Source organism: Salvelinus sp. IW2-2015, linkage group LG25 (genome assembly GCF_002910315.2).
Source record: "Salvelinus sp. IW2-2015 linkage group LG25, ASM291031v2, whole genome shotgun sequence".
Taxonomy (NCBI): domain Eukaryota; kingdom Metazoa; phylum Chordata; class Actinopteri; order Salmoniformes; family Salmonidae; genus Salvelinus; species Salvelinus sp. IW2-2015.
Window position 1 is genome coordinate 7,025,101 of NC_036865.1, and position 15,903 is coordinate 7,041,003.

Genomic DNA, 15,903 nt, shown 5'->3' on the forward strand with positions numbered 1-15,903 from the left:
CCTGACCTGTTTGGCGAGCTCCTTGGTCTTCATGGTGCRGCTTGCTTGGTGGTGCCCCTTGCTTTGTGGTGTTGAAGACTCTGGGGCCTTTCAAAACAGGTGTGTATATATACTGAGATCATGTGACATATCATGTGACACTTAGATTGCGCATAAGTGGACTTTATTTAACTAATTATGTAACTTCTGAAGGTAATTGGTTGCACCAGATCTTATTTAGGGGCTTCATAGCAAAGGGGGTGAATACATATGCGCACGCACCACTTTCATCTTTAAAAATGTTGCTCATTTCACTTCACCAATTTGGGCTATTTTGTGTATGTCCATTACAGGTTACAGGTTGTAATACAACAGGTTGTAATCCATTACAGGTTGTAATACAACAAAATAGGAAAACGCCCCCCCCCCAAAAAAATATCGACTATGACTATGACACTACAAGCTTGGCACACCTGGATTTGGGGAGTTTCTCCCATTCTTCTCTGCAGATCCTGTCAAGCGCTGTCATGTTGGATGGAGAGCGTCGCTGCACAGCTATTTTCAGGTCTCTCCAGAGATGTTAGATCGAGTTCAAGTCTGGGCTCTGGCTGGGCCACTCAAGGACGTTCAGAGACTTGTCCCGAAGCCACACCTGCGTTGTCTTGGCTGTGTGCTTAAGGTCGTTGTCCTGTTGGAAGGTGAACACCCCAGTCTGAGGTCCTGAGCGCTCTGGAGCAGGTTTTCATCAAGGATCTCTCTATACTTTGCTCCATTCATCTTTCCCTCGATCCTGACTAGTCTCCCAGTCTCTGCTGTTGAAAAACATCCCCACAGCATGATTCTGCCACCAGAATGCTTCACCGTAGGGATGGTGCCAGATTTCCTTCAGACGTGACGCTTGGCATTCAGGCCAAAGAGTTCAATCTTGTTTTCATCAGACCAGAGAATCTTGTTTGTCATGATCTTAAAGTCCTTTAGGTGCCTTTGGCAAACTCCAAGCGGCCTGTCATGTGCCTTTTACTGAGGAGTGGCTTCCGTCTGGCCACTCTACCATCAAGGCCTGATTGGAGGAGTGCTGCGGAGATGTTTGTCCTTCTGGAAGGTTCTCCCATCTCCACAGAGGAACTCTGGAGCTCTGTCAGAGTGACCATCGGGTTCTTGGTCACTTCCCTGACCAAGGCCATTCTCCCTTGATTGCACTGCTCTTAACTTCTTCCATTTAACAATGATGGAGGCCACTGTGTTCTTGGGGACATTCAATGCTGCAGAATTCTTTTGGTACCCTTCCCCAGATCTGTCCCTCGACACAATCCTGTCTTGGAGCTCTACGGACAATTCCTTTGACCTCATGGCTTGGTCTTTGCACTGACATGCACTGTCAACTGTGGACCTTATATAGACAGGTGTTTGCCTTCCCAAATCATGTCCAATCAAGTGAATTTACCACATGTGGGAAAAAGTCTGAACACTTTCCGAATGCACTGTACATTTCCATAACTTTAGTACATTTCTGATAACCTACCTTAATAATTTTATCACTTCTATTTTAGCCAAAGCTTTCTTCTGTTTTTGTGTGTATGAGTCCTTCTATATACTTTTTCCCTGGACAGTGCTGAGCTGTGTTGCATTACTGCCACCAATGTTCTCATGGAAACAACCCTGGATTACAGGCAACTAAAACAGAAAAGCACAGACATTTTAGTAATATAAGCTGCTTAAAACATTAAATGGATTATCAATAACCGCTGATACTGGTTGATCCTTTTTAATGAATACAATGTGTCAATTCATCTCCATTTGTTTTACTGCAAAGAGAAGCTCCTTGTACTGCAGTAGCAGTAGTTTAAATCTGAGTTAATATCGCCACCTCGTGGCCATGTTAGACTGTACATCCATACCTAGAGGATGCTGCCTCTGTCGGGAGGACATGTTGTCATATTACAGGGTTAATTGGTTTACTGATTAGATTTTGCACTGTGACTGTTTACAGAATTATCTTTCTATGGATCCGTCACACCTCTTAATCTCCAATACTCAAAGTCCCAGTCTGAATGTCATATACACTGACCGTTTGTTATGCAATAAACTACTCAAATGTTAACTAAGGTGTAGAGATGGTCTTTTAAAAAGAAAGACAATTTAAGGATTTGACACTCTTTGAATGTCATTGGGCTGATCAAATAGAAAGAAGGCTTACCTGAAAAGAATAGAAAACTTACCTGACTAAAGTAGTCGTGCTGAACCACCACAGGTCTGTCMGGTCAAAACAAGGGTAAAGCTGTCAAAAAAAAGTGAGTATTTTTTGCAGAGCTTTGTCACCCAACCACCCACCAACTCATTGCATTTACACTTGAGAGTTTTGTGTGTGGTTTCTGTAAGTTAGAAAAATATAAATAGTGAGAACCATGCATAAAGAGTATATAACCATTACACAGCACCAGATTCAAGCAAATTACACATGTAAAAGGTAAATGCACATGAATAAGAACATGCATATAGGCTATGGGCCTGCAGAGGTGCCAGTAAATACATTGGTCAAGTTTGTRTTGCATGGCCCGGTGCCCCAGGTGTGTGGAGTTTGGTTCTTAAAGGTCATGAACAGTCCAAATCATGTTTTTCACGAAATTGGATGATATTMGGATAAAGCCAGATCAAAGTATAATGACCAAAGTATGAAAAATTACTGTTGCTTCTACATTGATACAATTTGATTATAGATTTACTGATCCCCTCTTCCATGTCAAACACGTGTATTCATTATTAAGGGGATAGGGTGATATCACATTAACTATCATTTTAATACACCAATGGTAACATGATATTCTCTTACCTATCTTAAATAAGTACTGCCTTGTAACCAACATCAGAAAATGCGTGTTTACAGAGGGGCATGGTTTATCTAGCTACAGTTGAAGTCGGGAAAATTACATACACGTTAGCCAAATAAGTTTTTCACAATTCCTGACATTTAATCCTAGTAAAAATTCCCTGTCTTAGGTCAGTTAGGATCACCACTTTGTTTTAAAAATGTGAAATGTCAGAATAATAGTAGAGAGAATGATTTATTTCTGATTTATTTTATTTCATCACATTCCCAGTGGGTCAGAAGTTTACATACACTCAATTAGCATTGCCTTTATATTGTTTAACTTGGGTCAAACGTTTCAGGTAGCCTTCCACAAGCTTCCCAAAATAAGTTGGGTGAATTTTGGCCCATTCCTCCTGACAGAGCTGGTGTAACTGAGTCAGGTTTGTAGGCCTCCTTGCTCGCACACGCTTTTTCAGTTCTACCCACAAATGTTCTATAAGATTGAGGTCAGGGCTTTGTGATGGCCACTCAAATACCTTGACTATGCTGTCCTTAAGCCATTTTGCCACAACTTTTGAAGTATGCTTGGGGTCATTGTCCGTTTTTTGGAAGACCCATTTGCAACCAATCTTTAACTTCCTAACTGATGTCTTGAGATGTTGCTTCAATATATCCACATCATTTTCCTACCTTATGATGCCATCTATTTTGTGAAGTGCACCAGTCCCTCCTGCAGCAAAGCACTCCCACAACAGGATACTGCCACCCACGTCCGTCACGGTTGGAATGTGCTTTGGCTTGCAAGCCTCCCCTTTTCCTCCAAACACAACGATGGTCATTATGCCAAACAGTTATATTTTGTTTATATCAGACCAGAGGACATTTCTCCAAAAGTACCATCTTTGTCCCTATGTGCAGTTGGAAACCGTAGTCTGGCTTTTTTATGGTGGTTTTGGAGCAGTGGCTGCTTCCTTGCTGAGCGGCCTTTCAGGTTATGTCGATATAGGACTCGTTTTACTGTGGATATAGATACTTTTGTACCAGTTTCCTTCAGCATCTTCACAAGGTCCTTTGCTGTTGTTCTGGGATTGATTTGCACTTTTCGCACCAAAGTACGTTAATCTCTAGGAGACAGAACGCGTCTCCTTCCTGAGCGGTATGACGGCCACATGGTCCCATGGTGTTTATACTTGCATACTATTGTTTGTACAGATGAATGTGGTACCTTCAGGCGTTTGGAAATTGCTCCAAAGGATGAACCAGACTTGTGGAGGTCTACAATTTTTTTTCTGAGGTCTTGGGTGATTTCTTTTGATTTTCCCATGATGTCAGGCAAAGAGGCACTGAGTTTGAAGGTAGGCCTTGAAATACATCATCAAATACACCTCCAAATGACTCAAATAATGTCATTTAGCCTATCAGAAGCTTCTAAAGCCATGACATCCTTTTCTGGATTTGTCCAATCTGTTTAAAGGCACAGTCAACTTAGTGTATGTAAACTTCTGACCCACTGGAATTGTGATAAAGTGAATTATAAGTGAAATAAGCTGTCTGTAAACAATTGTTGGAAAAATTACTTGTTTCATGTACAAAATAGATGTCCTAACCGACTTGCAAAAATAATGAAAAGTTTACCTTATTCGACTATGGCAAAGATATACAGTACCAGTCAAAAGTTTGGACACACCTACTCATTCAAAGAATTTTCTTTATTTTTACTATTTTCTACATTGTAGAATAATATTGTAGTAATCAAAAAAGTGTTGGACAAATCCAAATAGATTGATTTGGAATTCTTCAAAGTAGCCAACCTTTGCCTAAATAACAGCTTTGCACACTCTTGGAATTCTCTCAACCAGCTTCATTATGTAGTCACCTGGAATGCATTTCAATTAACAGGTGTGCCTTGTTAAACGTTAATTTGTGAAATTTCTTTCCTTCTTAATGTGTTTGAGCCAATCAGTTGTGTTGTGAGAAGGTAGGGGGATATAAAGAAGATATCCCTATTTGGTAAAAAGACCAGTCCATATTATGGAAAGAACAGCTCAAATAAGCAAGAGAGGTGACAGTCCATCCTCACTTTAAGACATGAAGGTCAGTCAATACGGAACATTTCAAAGAACATTGAACATTTCTTCAAGTGCAGTCGCAAAAACATCAAGCGCTGATGAAACTGGCTCTCATGAGGACTGCCACGGAAAGAAAGACCCAGAGTTACTTCTACTGCAGAGGATAAGTTAATTAGAGTTACCATCCTCAGAAATTGCAGCCCAAATTAAATGCTTCACACAGTTCAAGTAACAGTCACATCTCCATCTCAACTGTTCAGAGGAGACTGCGTGAATCAGGTCTTCATGGTTGAATTGCTGCAAAGAAACCACTACTAAATGACACCCATAATAAGAAGAGACTTGCTTGGGCCAGGTGTTTGGAGGGAGCTGAAGTCCGTATTGCCCAGCGACAGCCCCGAAACCTGAAGGATCTGGAGAAGGTCTTGTATGAGGAGTGGGCCAAATCCCTGCTGCGTGTGTGCAAACCTGGTCAAGAACTACAGGAAACGTATGATCTCTGTAATTGCAAAACAAAGGTTTCTAAACCAATATTAAGTTCTGCTTTCTGATGTATCAAATACTTATGTCATGCAATAAAATGCAAATTAATTACTTAAAATACATACAATGTGATTTTCTGGATTTTTGTTTAGATTCCGTTTCTCGTACCTATTGATAAAAATGACAGAACCTCTACATGCTTTGTAAGTAGGAAAACCTGCAAAATCGGCAGTGTATCAATGTTCTCCCACTGTATGTTTCCATTTTCATCTGTGTCTGGTGTTAGCGAGTTACTGGCTAGCTAGGTCTTCAGTAAGCATGGAACAAAAGAGGGGATAGTCGTTAAAACTCAGACGCAGTTGTCAAGTCAACACATCCGTCAGTGCTGCTGTGAACCGCATCAGAAGAGACATGCCAAATATAAAATAATGACATCGTTGTTGCAATTTCAATGTTTGAGTTGCTTTGTGGACCACACCACTTTCGCTTGCTGAGCCTGTCTTTTAAGACTTCCTGGGAGTTAGCAATGAGAGAAAAGGTACTTTTTCAAAAATGTTGAGCATTTATATCCAAAATAAATATTATGGGTGATATTTTAGTCACTCAATAGGGTATTTTACATGAGAATCAGTGACTGTTCYGGAACTTTAAGTGAAATCTCCACCCACCCAGGGCACTGGGCCATGCAAAACGAACTCTGCCATTATCATGTGTAAGCCTACTGGTATATGGACTAAAACAAGACATTCAGAAGCTAACCAAATGCAAGAAACACATTACATACTATGTTTGGTGAGTAAAAGTATAAAGAATTAGARTAGCTCTACATAAAAATTTCAACCATTTGTTTGGTACAGTACAAACTTGCCCATCCTAGCTTATTAGCATGTTAGCGCTACAAACACTACCAAACAAACCACGACAACACCATGACTCAAATTGTCTAGGCCTCAGTTTCCCAAAAGCATGGGAGGAGGAGACCAAGGGAGGAGACCAAGGCGCAGCGTGGGGATGTGTACATTCTTCTTTATTGCAAAGAACGAACACTAAACAAACTAACAAAATAACCGTGAGGCTATACAAAAATGAGTGCTGACAGGCAACTACACATAGACAACTACCCACAAATACAGGTGGGAAAAGGCAACCTAAGTATGGTTCTCAATCAGAGACAACGATAGACAGCTGCCTCTGATTGAGAACCCCACCCGGCCAAACACACAGAAATACAAATCATAGAAAAAGGAACATAGAATGCCCACCCAAATCACACCCTGACCAAACCAAAATAYAGACATAAAAAGCTCTCTAAGGTCAGGGCGTGACACTAAGTTAATCTTAGAACCATAGGATCCTTTGSTTCCTTTGATAACCGTAACCTTAAGATGCTTTTGGGAAACTGAGCCCTGGCCATATCTGCTCCTTAGTTCTCCTGACCCGTGTGCCCATTTCCCTCCCCCTTTTGAAAACTCATCTGACGCCCATGGGGAGGGCACGGTTGAAGTGATTGGTCAGTATACGGAAGCAGAGATTGCCTGGCTGGCATGTCAATAAATACCCTTGAAGGTGCAGGGGCTTTTTTTTACATAAAGAATTGCATGCACAATGGAATTGTGTGGCAAAATCTATTTAATTAGCGATATTGCTCACACGCACACCTTTCTTTGCAAAAATAAATATATTCAAAACATGCGTCACAAAGTTACCTTTCATCAGTAGCCACAATACACATGTATTCACTCTGCTGTAATATGATTATTCATAGCCCAGACCTCATGGGCATTGTACATTTGAGTAAGCTAGTATTGATACTCCATGTACTGTGAAAAAGATAATTGCGCACATTTTCTCATACTTCTGCTCCTGCTCTGTAAAACGGTTGTACTTTTTCTGACCGTGTCAATATTCCCRTTGACTCCGACACCCTCTGCAATTGTTAGGACAGTGTGAAACATGCCTCTAAGAACATAATACTCATTTGTTGGTTTGTGAGAGTACAGACAGCCTGAACTCAATGGCTACTCTCAGATGTACTTAGCAGAGGACTTGGCATGGGGTCCTCAGATTCTCAAAAGATTATATAGCTGCAACATCGAGAGCTTCCTGGCTGGTTACATCACTGCCTGGTACGGCAACTGCTTGGCCTCCGACCGCAAGGCACTACAGAGGGTAGTGCATACGGCCCAGTACATCACTAAGCTAAGCTGCCTGCCATCCAGGACCTCTACACCAGGCGTTGTCAGAGGAAGGCCCTAAAAATTGTCAAAGACCCCAGCCACCCRAGTCATAGACTGTTCTCTCTACTACCGCATGGCAAGCGGTACCAGAGCGCCAAGTCTAGGACCAAAAGGCTTCTCAACAGCTTTTACCCCCAAGCCATAAGACTGAACATAAGCTGAACAGGTAATCAATTGGCTACCCGGACTATTTGCATTGTGTGTGTGTGTCCCCAAACCCCTCTTTTATGCTGCTGTTACTCTCTCTTTATCATATATGCATAGTCACTTMAACTATACATTCATGTACGTATTACCTCAATTAGCCCGACTAACCGGTGCCCCTGCACATTGGCTATCCGGACTATCTGCATTGTGTCCCGCCACCCACGACCCGCCAACCCCTCTTTTACGCTACTGCTACTCTCTGTTTATCATATATGCATAGTCACTTTAACCATACCTACATGCACATACTACCTTAATTAGCCCGACTAACTGGTGCCTGTATATGGCATCGCTACTGTTATAGCCTTGCTACTGTATATAGCCTCGCCACTGTTATTTTTTACTGTCTTTTTGCTGTTGTTTTTTATTTCTTTACTTATCTATTGTTCATCTACTACCTATTTTTTACTTAAAAATTGCACTGTTGGTTAGGGCCTGTAAGTAAGCATTTCACCTGTTGTATTCAGTGCATGTGACAAACAAACTTTGATTTGATTTGATTTATATTATGTGTAAAAAAAAATCAAAGGCTTCACCCATCGCAACTTCTGAATTTAGGCCCTGTGTTTACCTAGTGATATGCAAGAGTTATTACATGTAGATATGCAAAGAGTATTACATAGATAACAAATATATCATATCTGTTCATCTGCAGTGCTACTTGCTTCCACAAACTCATAAATACTACATTACCTAAGAGGAGTGTGCTAGAATTCTGTAGGAGTTCAGCCAGAGGAAGAGATGCAAACCATATTGCCTCGGGAAAATCTAGCTACGATCAAAGGATGAACTGAGATATAATGCATTCTAACTGTGATCAAACCTTTCAACTCTCCAGTGACAATAATACATACGCTAGTGTCCTTAATTGAAACAATAACAAAGRAGTCACACTGCCTCTGTTTTGATAAAAAGCTGAGGGGTGGGCTCGGAGAAATGTAACCACTCTCAAAATCATAGACAGAGCTAGGGATGCAAGGACTGACCATCCAAGATATCAAAATTAGAGTTCTAATCATGTTTAGAGGCTATACAGTGTCTGTTTACATTAACATTGTTTACAAACATTGTAGTAAAAACAAGCTTATATTTTGGGTTCTGATGAGGTATGACATTTATAGTTATTTTCTCCAAGAATCAATGGGTTTATCATTAAAGTCCAAAAATATATGTAGGMTTTTTTTTCTTCCAATTTATGCTTTCGCCACAAGTACGAGAATAGGATGAGTCAACAACATTATTTGGATATGAGTTAWCAGAATAGTAACTTTTAAAAGTTAAATTTTCACAGACGATAATGTTAATATTCTATGTCCTATAGAGGCAAACACCAGACAGCATCGTTTTGGGTGTCCAGGATGCTTAACTTAGCTTAACTTTCTGTGGTGCTATGGAACAGAACAGTAGTCTTGAATTATGATTCTTCATCCATATTCATAGAATATGTGAGGTAAAACCTTATGTATAATAAAACAATTTAAATTGAACGATTTACATGATCGTTCCATAATGTTAGTTCTGTTCATTATTTAAAAAGGTCCATTGAGCTGACGTTCTGCTCCATATTCATGGACTTGGAACGCAGCTCAGAGATCTATGTTTTGATAGCTGAGCTGATGTTAACTGGAAGGGTGTTCGGCCACTTCTGGAGAGTAGCACCTATGATATAAAAGGGGAAAAGGAAATTAAGTAAACACTTACAATAAAGGATGAAAGTAAGTAAATATACTGCACAAAGGCCTGTGTTCCTGTTTGCACATTTGTTTTTTAAACTTACTGTAAATTGGGTCCAGCTTTCTTTTCTCTAGGGGGGAGCCAGACGCAGGGCTGGAGTGTGCGGAGCTGGGTTCTGCAGGGGAACACGCAGGGCTGGAGAGGGTGGAGTAGGTAGAAGCWGGATGTGGAGGTCCTGGGCTGGCGTGGTTACACGTGGTCTGCGATTGTCAGGCCGGTTGTCTGTAAAAAAGCKKTTTTGTGGGAAAATATTTATTCTGATTGGCTAGGCCTGGCTATGCCCTCTCAGGATCACCCATGGCGGTACACCTGCCCAGTCAAGTGAAATCCAAAGATTAGGCCATAATGAATTTATTTAAATTGACTGATATCCTTATATGAACTGTAACTCAGTAATATCATTTAAGTTGTTGGATGTTGCGTTTATATTTTTATTTAGTATATGTCAGTTGAGTTGTCTGACTTCAAATTATTTGGGTGGAACAGATGCCCTCTTCCTCTGCTTGGGAGCCTGGGGTTGGACATCGTTATTACTAGCAATTTATTTAATCTTGCTTATAGTGTGGAATCGGTTCTCTGAAACAAATACAAGGTAGAAGAAGACATTTACCAGAGTTAGGGTCATTGGTTAGGCTTTAAACCTCTTGAAGCTAGGGGGCAGAATTTTTATGTTTGGAAAAATAACGTTCCCATTGTAAGCTGCCTATTTCTCAAGTCCAGATGCTAGAATATGCATATAATTGACAGAGTAGGATAGAAAACACTCTAAAGTTTCCAAAACTGTCAAAAATATTGTCTGTGAGTATAACAGAACTGATTGTGCAGGCGAAAACCTGAGGAAATCCAACCCGGAAGTAACTCTTATTTTGAAAAGTCWCTSTTCRATTGCCTGCCTTTCYWCCATTTAAAGGGATATCAACCAGATTCCTTTTCCCGTGGCTTCCTCAGGGTGTGAACAGTCTTTAGACATAGTTTCAAGCTTTTATTCTGAAAATTGAGCGAGATTTATCAAARTGCGTCAGTGGATGGCCGATGTCAAATTTAGATTTGATTTGATGTCCTTCCATATGTTCATGCGCGCAACATGCAAAGCTTTCTSTTTTGTATTGAACAGTTTACAGTCCGGTTGAAATATTATCYATTACTTATGTTAAAAACAACCTGAGYYTTGATTATTAAAAACGTTTTACATGTTTCTACAAACTTTACGGATAGTATTTGGAATTTTCGTCAAGCCTTGATGACCTGCCTAAGGCTGTGGAATACTGAACATAACGCYCCAAACAAATMGAGMTTTTTTMATATAAAAATAATCTTTATCGAACAAAAGGAACATTTATTGTGTAACTGGGAGTCTCGTGAGTGCAAACATTCGAAGATCATCAAAGGTAAGCGATTAATTTTATTGCTTTTCTGGCTTTCGTGACCAATCTACATTGCTGCTAGGTGTTCTTAATGTTTTGTRTAGTGATTGATAAACTCACACAAACGCTTGGATTGCTTTCGCTGATAAGCATATTTTCAAAATCTGATACGACAGGTGGATTAACAACAAGCTAAGCTGTGTTTTGCTATATRGCACTTGTGATTTCATGAATATAAATATTTTTTACATTTGGCGCTCTGCCATTTAGCGGTTGTTGATGAAAATGATCCCGCTAAAGGGATCCGTGCGTCAAGAAGTTAAATCATGTTTCTAGTCTATTGCATAGTTACAATGTGTAWCCACTGATGTCCCAGGACCAMGATTGGTAAACACTGTTGAAGTGTATGATTGTATTACATACATGCAGACACAGCATCATTCAAAGACTGGAATTTGATACTCCTGGTATTGGATATGACTGAAAAATAATCTCAAAGTGTCACGACTTCCGCCGAAGTCGGTCCCTCTCCTTGTTRGGGCGGRGTTCGGCGGTCGACGTCACCYGCCATCTAGCCATCGCCGATCCACTTTTCATTTTCCATTTGTTTTGTCTTTGTCTTACACACCTGGTTTCAATCCCCCAATTACCTGTTCATTATTTAACCCTCTGTTCCCCCATGTTTGTTTGTGAGTGATTGTTTCTATGTAGGAAGGTCTGTTATTGTGGGTTCTGTTTTTGTATTGCATTTATTATATGTTGAGTAAAATACGTTTATTTACTCATATCTGCTGTCTTGCGCCTGACTCCTGCACCACTCCTACACCAGCTACACACAGACTTCCTTACACAAAGACATTCATACCTGAACTGTACCTTTATTTGCCAATGTAGAGTACATGATCAGTGAATATATTAAATGTACATATACGACTTGCTTCCTTGGCACAAAGTTATTTTATATTCTACTTAATCCATAGGCTTCATTAATGTCATTCAGACTGTTTTGARATTGATACAACTGGCTATGATAGCTGAGGTTCATAGCTAGGTTCTGAACTAATATGTATACCAAACGTTTTAGGGTCCATACACAGACTGGCTACATAGCTAGCTACACATCCATACAGGCATACAGGTATTTTTTATCCTCCACTGCACAATAAGCAAAAAAAATAGTTAGCTAGCTACGTTACTTCATCTATCTGCATAGCATGGCAAATATCAGCAAGGCAAGCTTAAAAAATTGTACATTAAATTTGCAGTATATGCTTTAGCTAGCTAACGTTATGGTTCTTTACATCCACTGTTTCACAAGACGTCKGCCTGGTTTTCTGGTTGTTTCAGGAGCCCCTAAAACATGAAACAACCAGAATTACAATTTCATACTCATGTCACAACACCCATAAAGCTAGCCAGCTAGCTGGCTAATGTTAGCTAGTCAGCTAGCTTGCTAAATCGCGATTTRTGTAAGTTTACTTTATGACCAAAAAATATGCATAATGCTCTCAACTGTGCATTTTTTTTGCATGATTGATTGTGATGTTATATTCACTTACAATTGCTTTCGACCTACTATTTRTGTCAGCCATCTTTGCTGAAGAAAGTCTCCAGCCTTGGGTCGCGTAGGGTRAAATTTGTCATGGGAACCACTCGACATGATTGGTCATTGCCCAGTGGTCGCCGCTGGTGATTTGCATGAAGTTGGGAAAAGTGTATCTTTTTCACCGCCTCCCACGCCACCTTCGCACTGCCCAAAGGTCCCCGCTATATCCGCTTCTCACCACTTTCCTTCCATTGAAAATGGTGTTTACCGCATGGCACCGCATGCTAGTGAACACCGGCATTAAGTTTCGACTACACAAAAGGACCCGCGCAAAATAAAGGCAAAAAAGGTGAAGCTAGCTAGCGCTAAAGCTAAGGGAGTGGTTGTTGTTACGAATCACTAATTAGGCCAAAAAGAAAGTATTCCCCTAACACAGAAGAACAACTGAGAGATGGAGTTCAAAAAAATACTTGGACAAGATGGAAACTACGGTGACTGTTAATGTTTGCTAACAATCTAACTTAGCTAGCTAGCTAGCATACACACGTTTAGCTCATAACATGTTTCCACTGCGCTAGTGCCAAAGTTCATATAGCTAGCTAGGTTAAGAAGTTATACATTATCTTGTCATTTAGAGGCAACGCTAGTTTAACTCGCTGGCCAACTAGCTTGAGGATTTAACTAGCTAGTAGATCATCTTAGCTAGCTACTGTCACCCAGTTAGCGCAGAACACTGAACTGATCGCCGATTGTGGCTTTCCCTGGGATGGACATGCTCACAATCCTAATCTGCCAAATGCCTTTTTTTCCGGAGGAGAATTTCTAGAACCTTGATAAATCTCGGATGTAGTAAAGAAAGAAACCCCGACTTCACTGTTCCATAAAATGTGAGTACTCGTCTTTTGATAGGACTGCCACAGTTGTTATAGTGTTGTACAAAGTTGATATGATGTTCTTTAAGATATTTATAACGTTTTAATTATGTGTATTTTACACATTGTCATTTACAGGAGAAGCAAAATGAATTAAAGGAGCAGATACACACAGCTGTCTTCACAGTGGCTGAGGTGAGTGCGACCTATTTAAGACTCAGCAAAAAAAGAAACGTCCCTTTTTCAGGACCCTTTCAAAGATAATTCGTAAACACCCAAATAACTTCACAGATCTTCATTGTAARGTGTTTAAACATGCTTCAATGAACCATAAACATTTAATGAACATTCACTTGTGGAACGGTCATTAAGACACTAACAGCTTACAGATGGTAGGCAATTAAGGTCACAGTTATGAGGAGTTAGGACACTAAAGAGGCCTTTCTACTGACTCTGAAAAACACCAAAAGAAAGATGCCCAGGGTCCCTGCTCATCTGCGTGAACGTGCCTTAGGCATGCTGCAAGGAGGCATGAGGACTGCAGATGTGGCCAGGGCAATACATTGAAATGTCCGTACTGTTAGACGCCTAAGACAGAGCTACAGGGAGACAGGACGGACACCTGATTGTCCTCGCAGTGGCAGACCACGTGTAACAACACCTGTACAGGATCGGTACATCCAAACATCACACCTGCGGGACCTGCGGGACAGGTACAGGATGGCAACAACAATTGCCCGAGTTACACCAGGAACGCACAATCAGTGCTCAGATTGTCCGCAATAGGCTGAGATATGCTGGACTGAGGGCTTGTAGGCCTGTTGTAAGGCAGGTCCTAACCAGACATCACCGGCAACAATGTCACCTATGGGCACAAACCCACCGTCGCTGGACCAGACAGGACTGGCAAAAAGTGCTGTCTGGGGGTGATGGTCAGATTCGCGTTTATCGTTGAAGAAATGAGCGTTACACCGAGGCCTGTACTCTGGAGCAGGATCGATTTGGAGGTGGAGGGTCCATCATGGTCTGGTGCGGTGTGTCACAGCATCATCGAATTGAGCTTGTTGTCATTGCAGGCAATCTCAACGCTGTGCATTACAGGGAAGACATCCTCCTCCCTCATGTGGTAACCTTCCTGCAGGCTCATCCTGACATGACCCTCCAGCATGACAATGCCACCAGCCGTACTGCTCGTTCTGTGTGTGATTTCCTTCAAGACAGGAATGTCAATGTTCTGCCTTGGCCAGCGAAGAGCCCGGATCTCAATCCTATTGAGCACGTCTGGGACCTGTTGGATCGGAGGGTGAGGGCTAGGGCCATTCCCCCCAGAAATGTCTGGAAACTTGCAGGTGCCTTGGTGTAAGAGTGGGGTAACATCTCACAGCAAGAACCGGCAAATCTGGTGCAGTCCATGAGGAGGAGATGCACTGCAGTACTTAAGCAGCTGGTGGCCACACCAGATACTGACTGTTACTTTGGATTTTGATCCCCCCCTTTGTTCAGGGACACATTATTCCATTTCTGTTAGTCACATGTCTGTGGAACCTGTTCAGTTTATGTCTCAGTTGTTGAATCTTGTTTTGTACATATGAATATTTACACATGTTAAGTTTGCTGAAAATAAGCGCAGTTGACAGTGAGAGGACGTTTCTTTTTTTGCTGAGTTTATATCTAGTTCTGGATGCCCCAATGAAGTGATTATGTTTGTTAAGGTCTCTGATGTGGTCCATTGGTAGATTGGCATTATACATCATTGACTGGTTTTCCTAAACAGTTCAATATGGTGGTTTTACCGCAGGGGCAACTATTATTTCTCCTAGTCTCTGTCTCTTTTTCAATCTCTCTCTCTCTTTGTCTGTCTTTATTAATCTCAATCTCTTTTTATACCCCCACCCCTTCTCTTTTTTTCACATGAGTGAGAGCAGAGTAAATCCTTGATATGATAACATAAGGTCTCTGTTGTGGCCCCTTGGTAGATTGGCATTATACATCATTGTATAATAGCTTATCCAAAACAGTAACATATATATGTTACCACTGGATCTCTCTCTCTCTCTCTCTCGTTTTTCAGATCATGAGTGAGAGCAGAGTAAATCCTTGATATGATAACATTATTGGCATGTTTTTTAATGAGTTGTTAATTTCTTTCTTACCAAGGATACTCATGAGATTGATGAGAAATGCCAAACCAAACACTGGATCATATAGCAACACATGGTTGTATGGTTGTGGACTGTGCCRACAACCTGCGGTGCAACACATAAGGGGAAATTGAACGTCAAGGGGTTTAAACATGTTTAGATAAGAAACCGAATGACAGAGATCACCAAACCAATGGGGAGAAATTGCTGAGACTGAAGGCTAGGCTATTTTGGCCATTAAAGGCTCATCTGCCATTTTGGGTTTACCTAAGTTTGATTTGATCAATGGAATGTTCCCTGACTACATGCACTGTGTGTTACTTGACGTGTGAGACAGATGGCTACTTTAAGGATTGATTCTAAGAGCTATGCGCAGCTATAGTACATTGGTACACAAACACAGATAATTGACATACAGTGCCTTGCAAAAGTATTCATCCCCCTTGGCGTTTTTCCTATTTT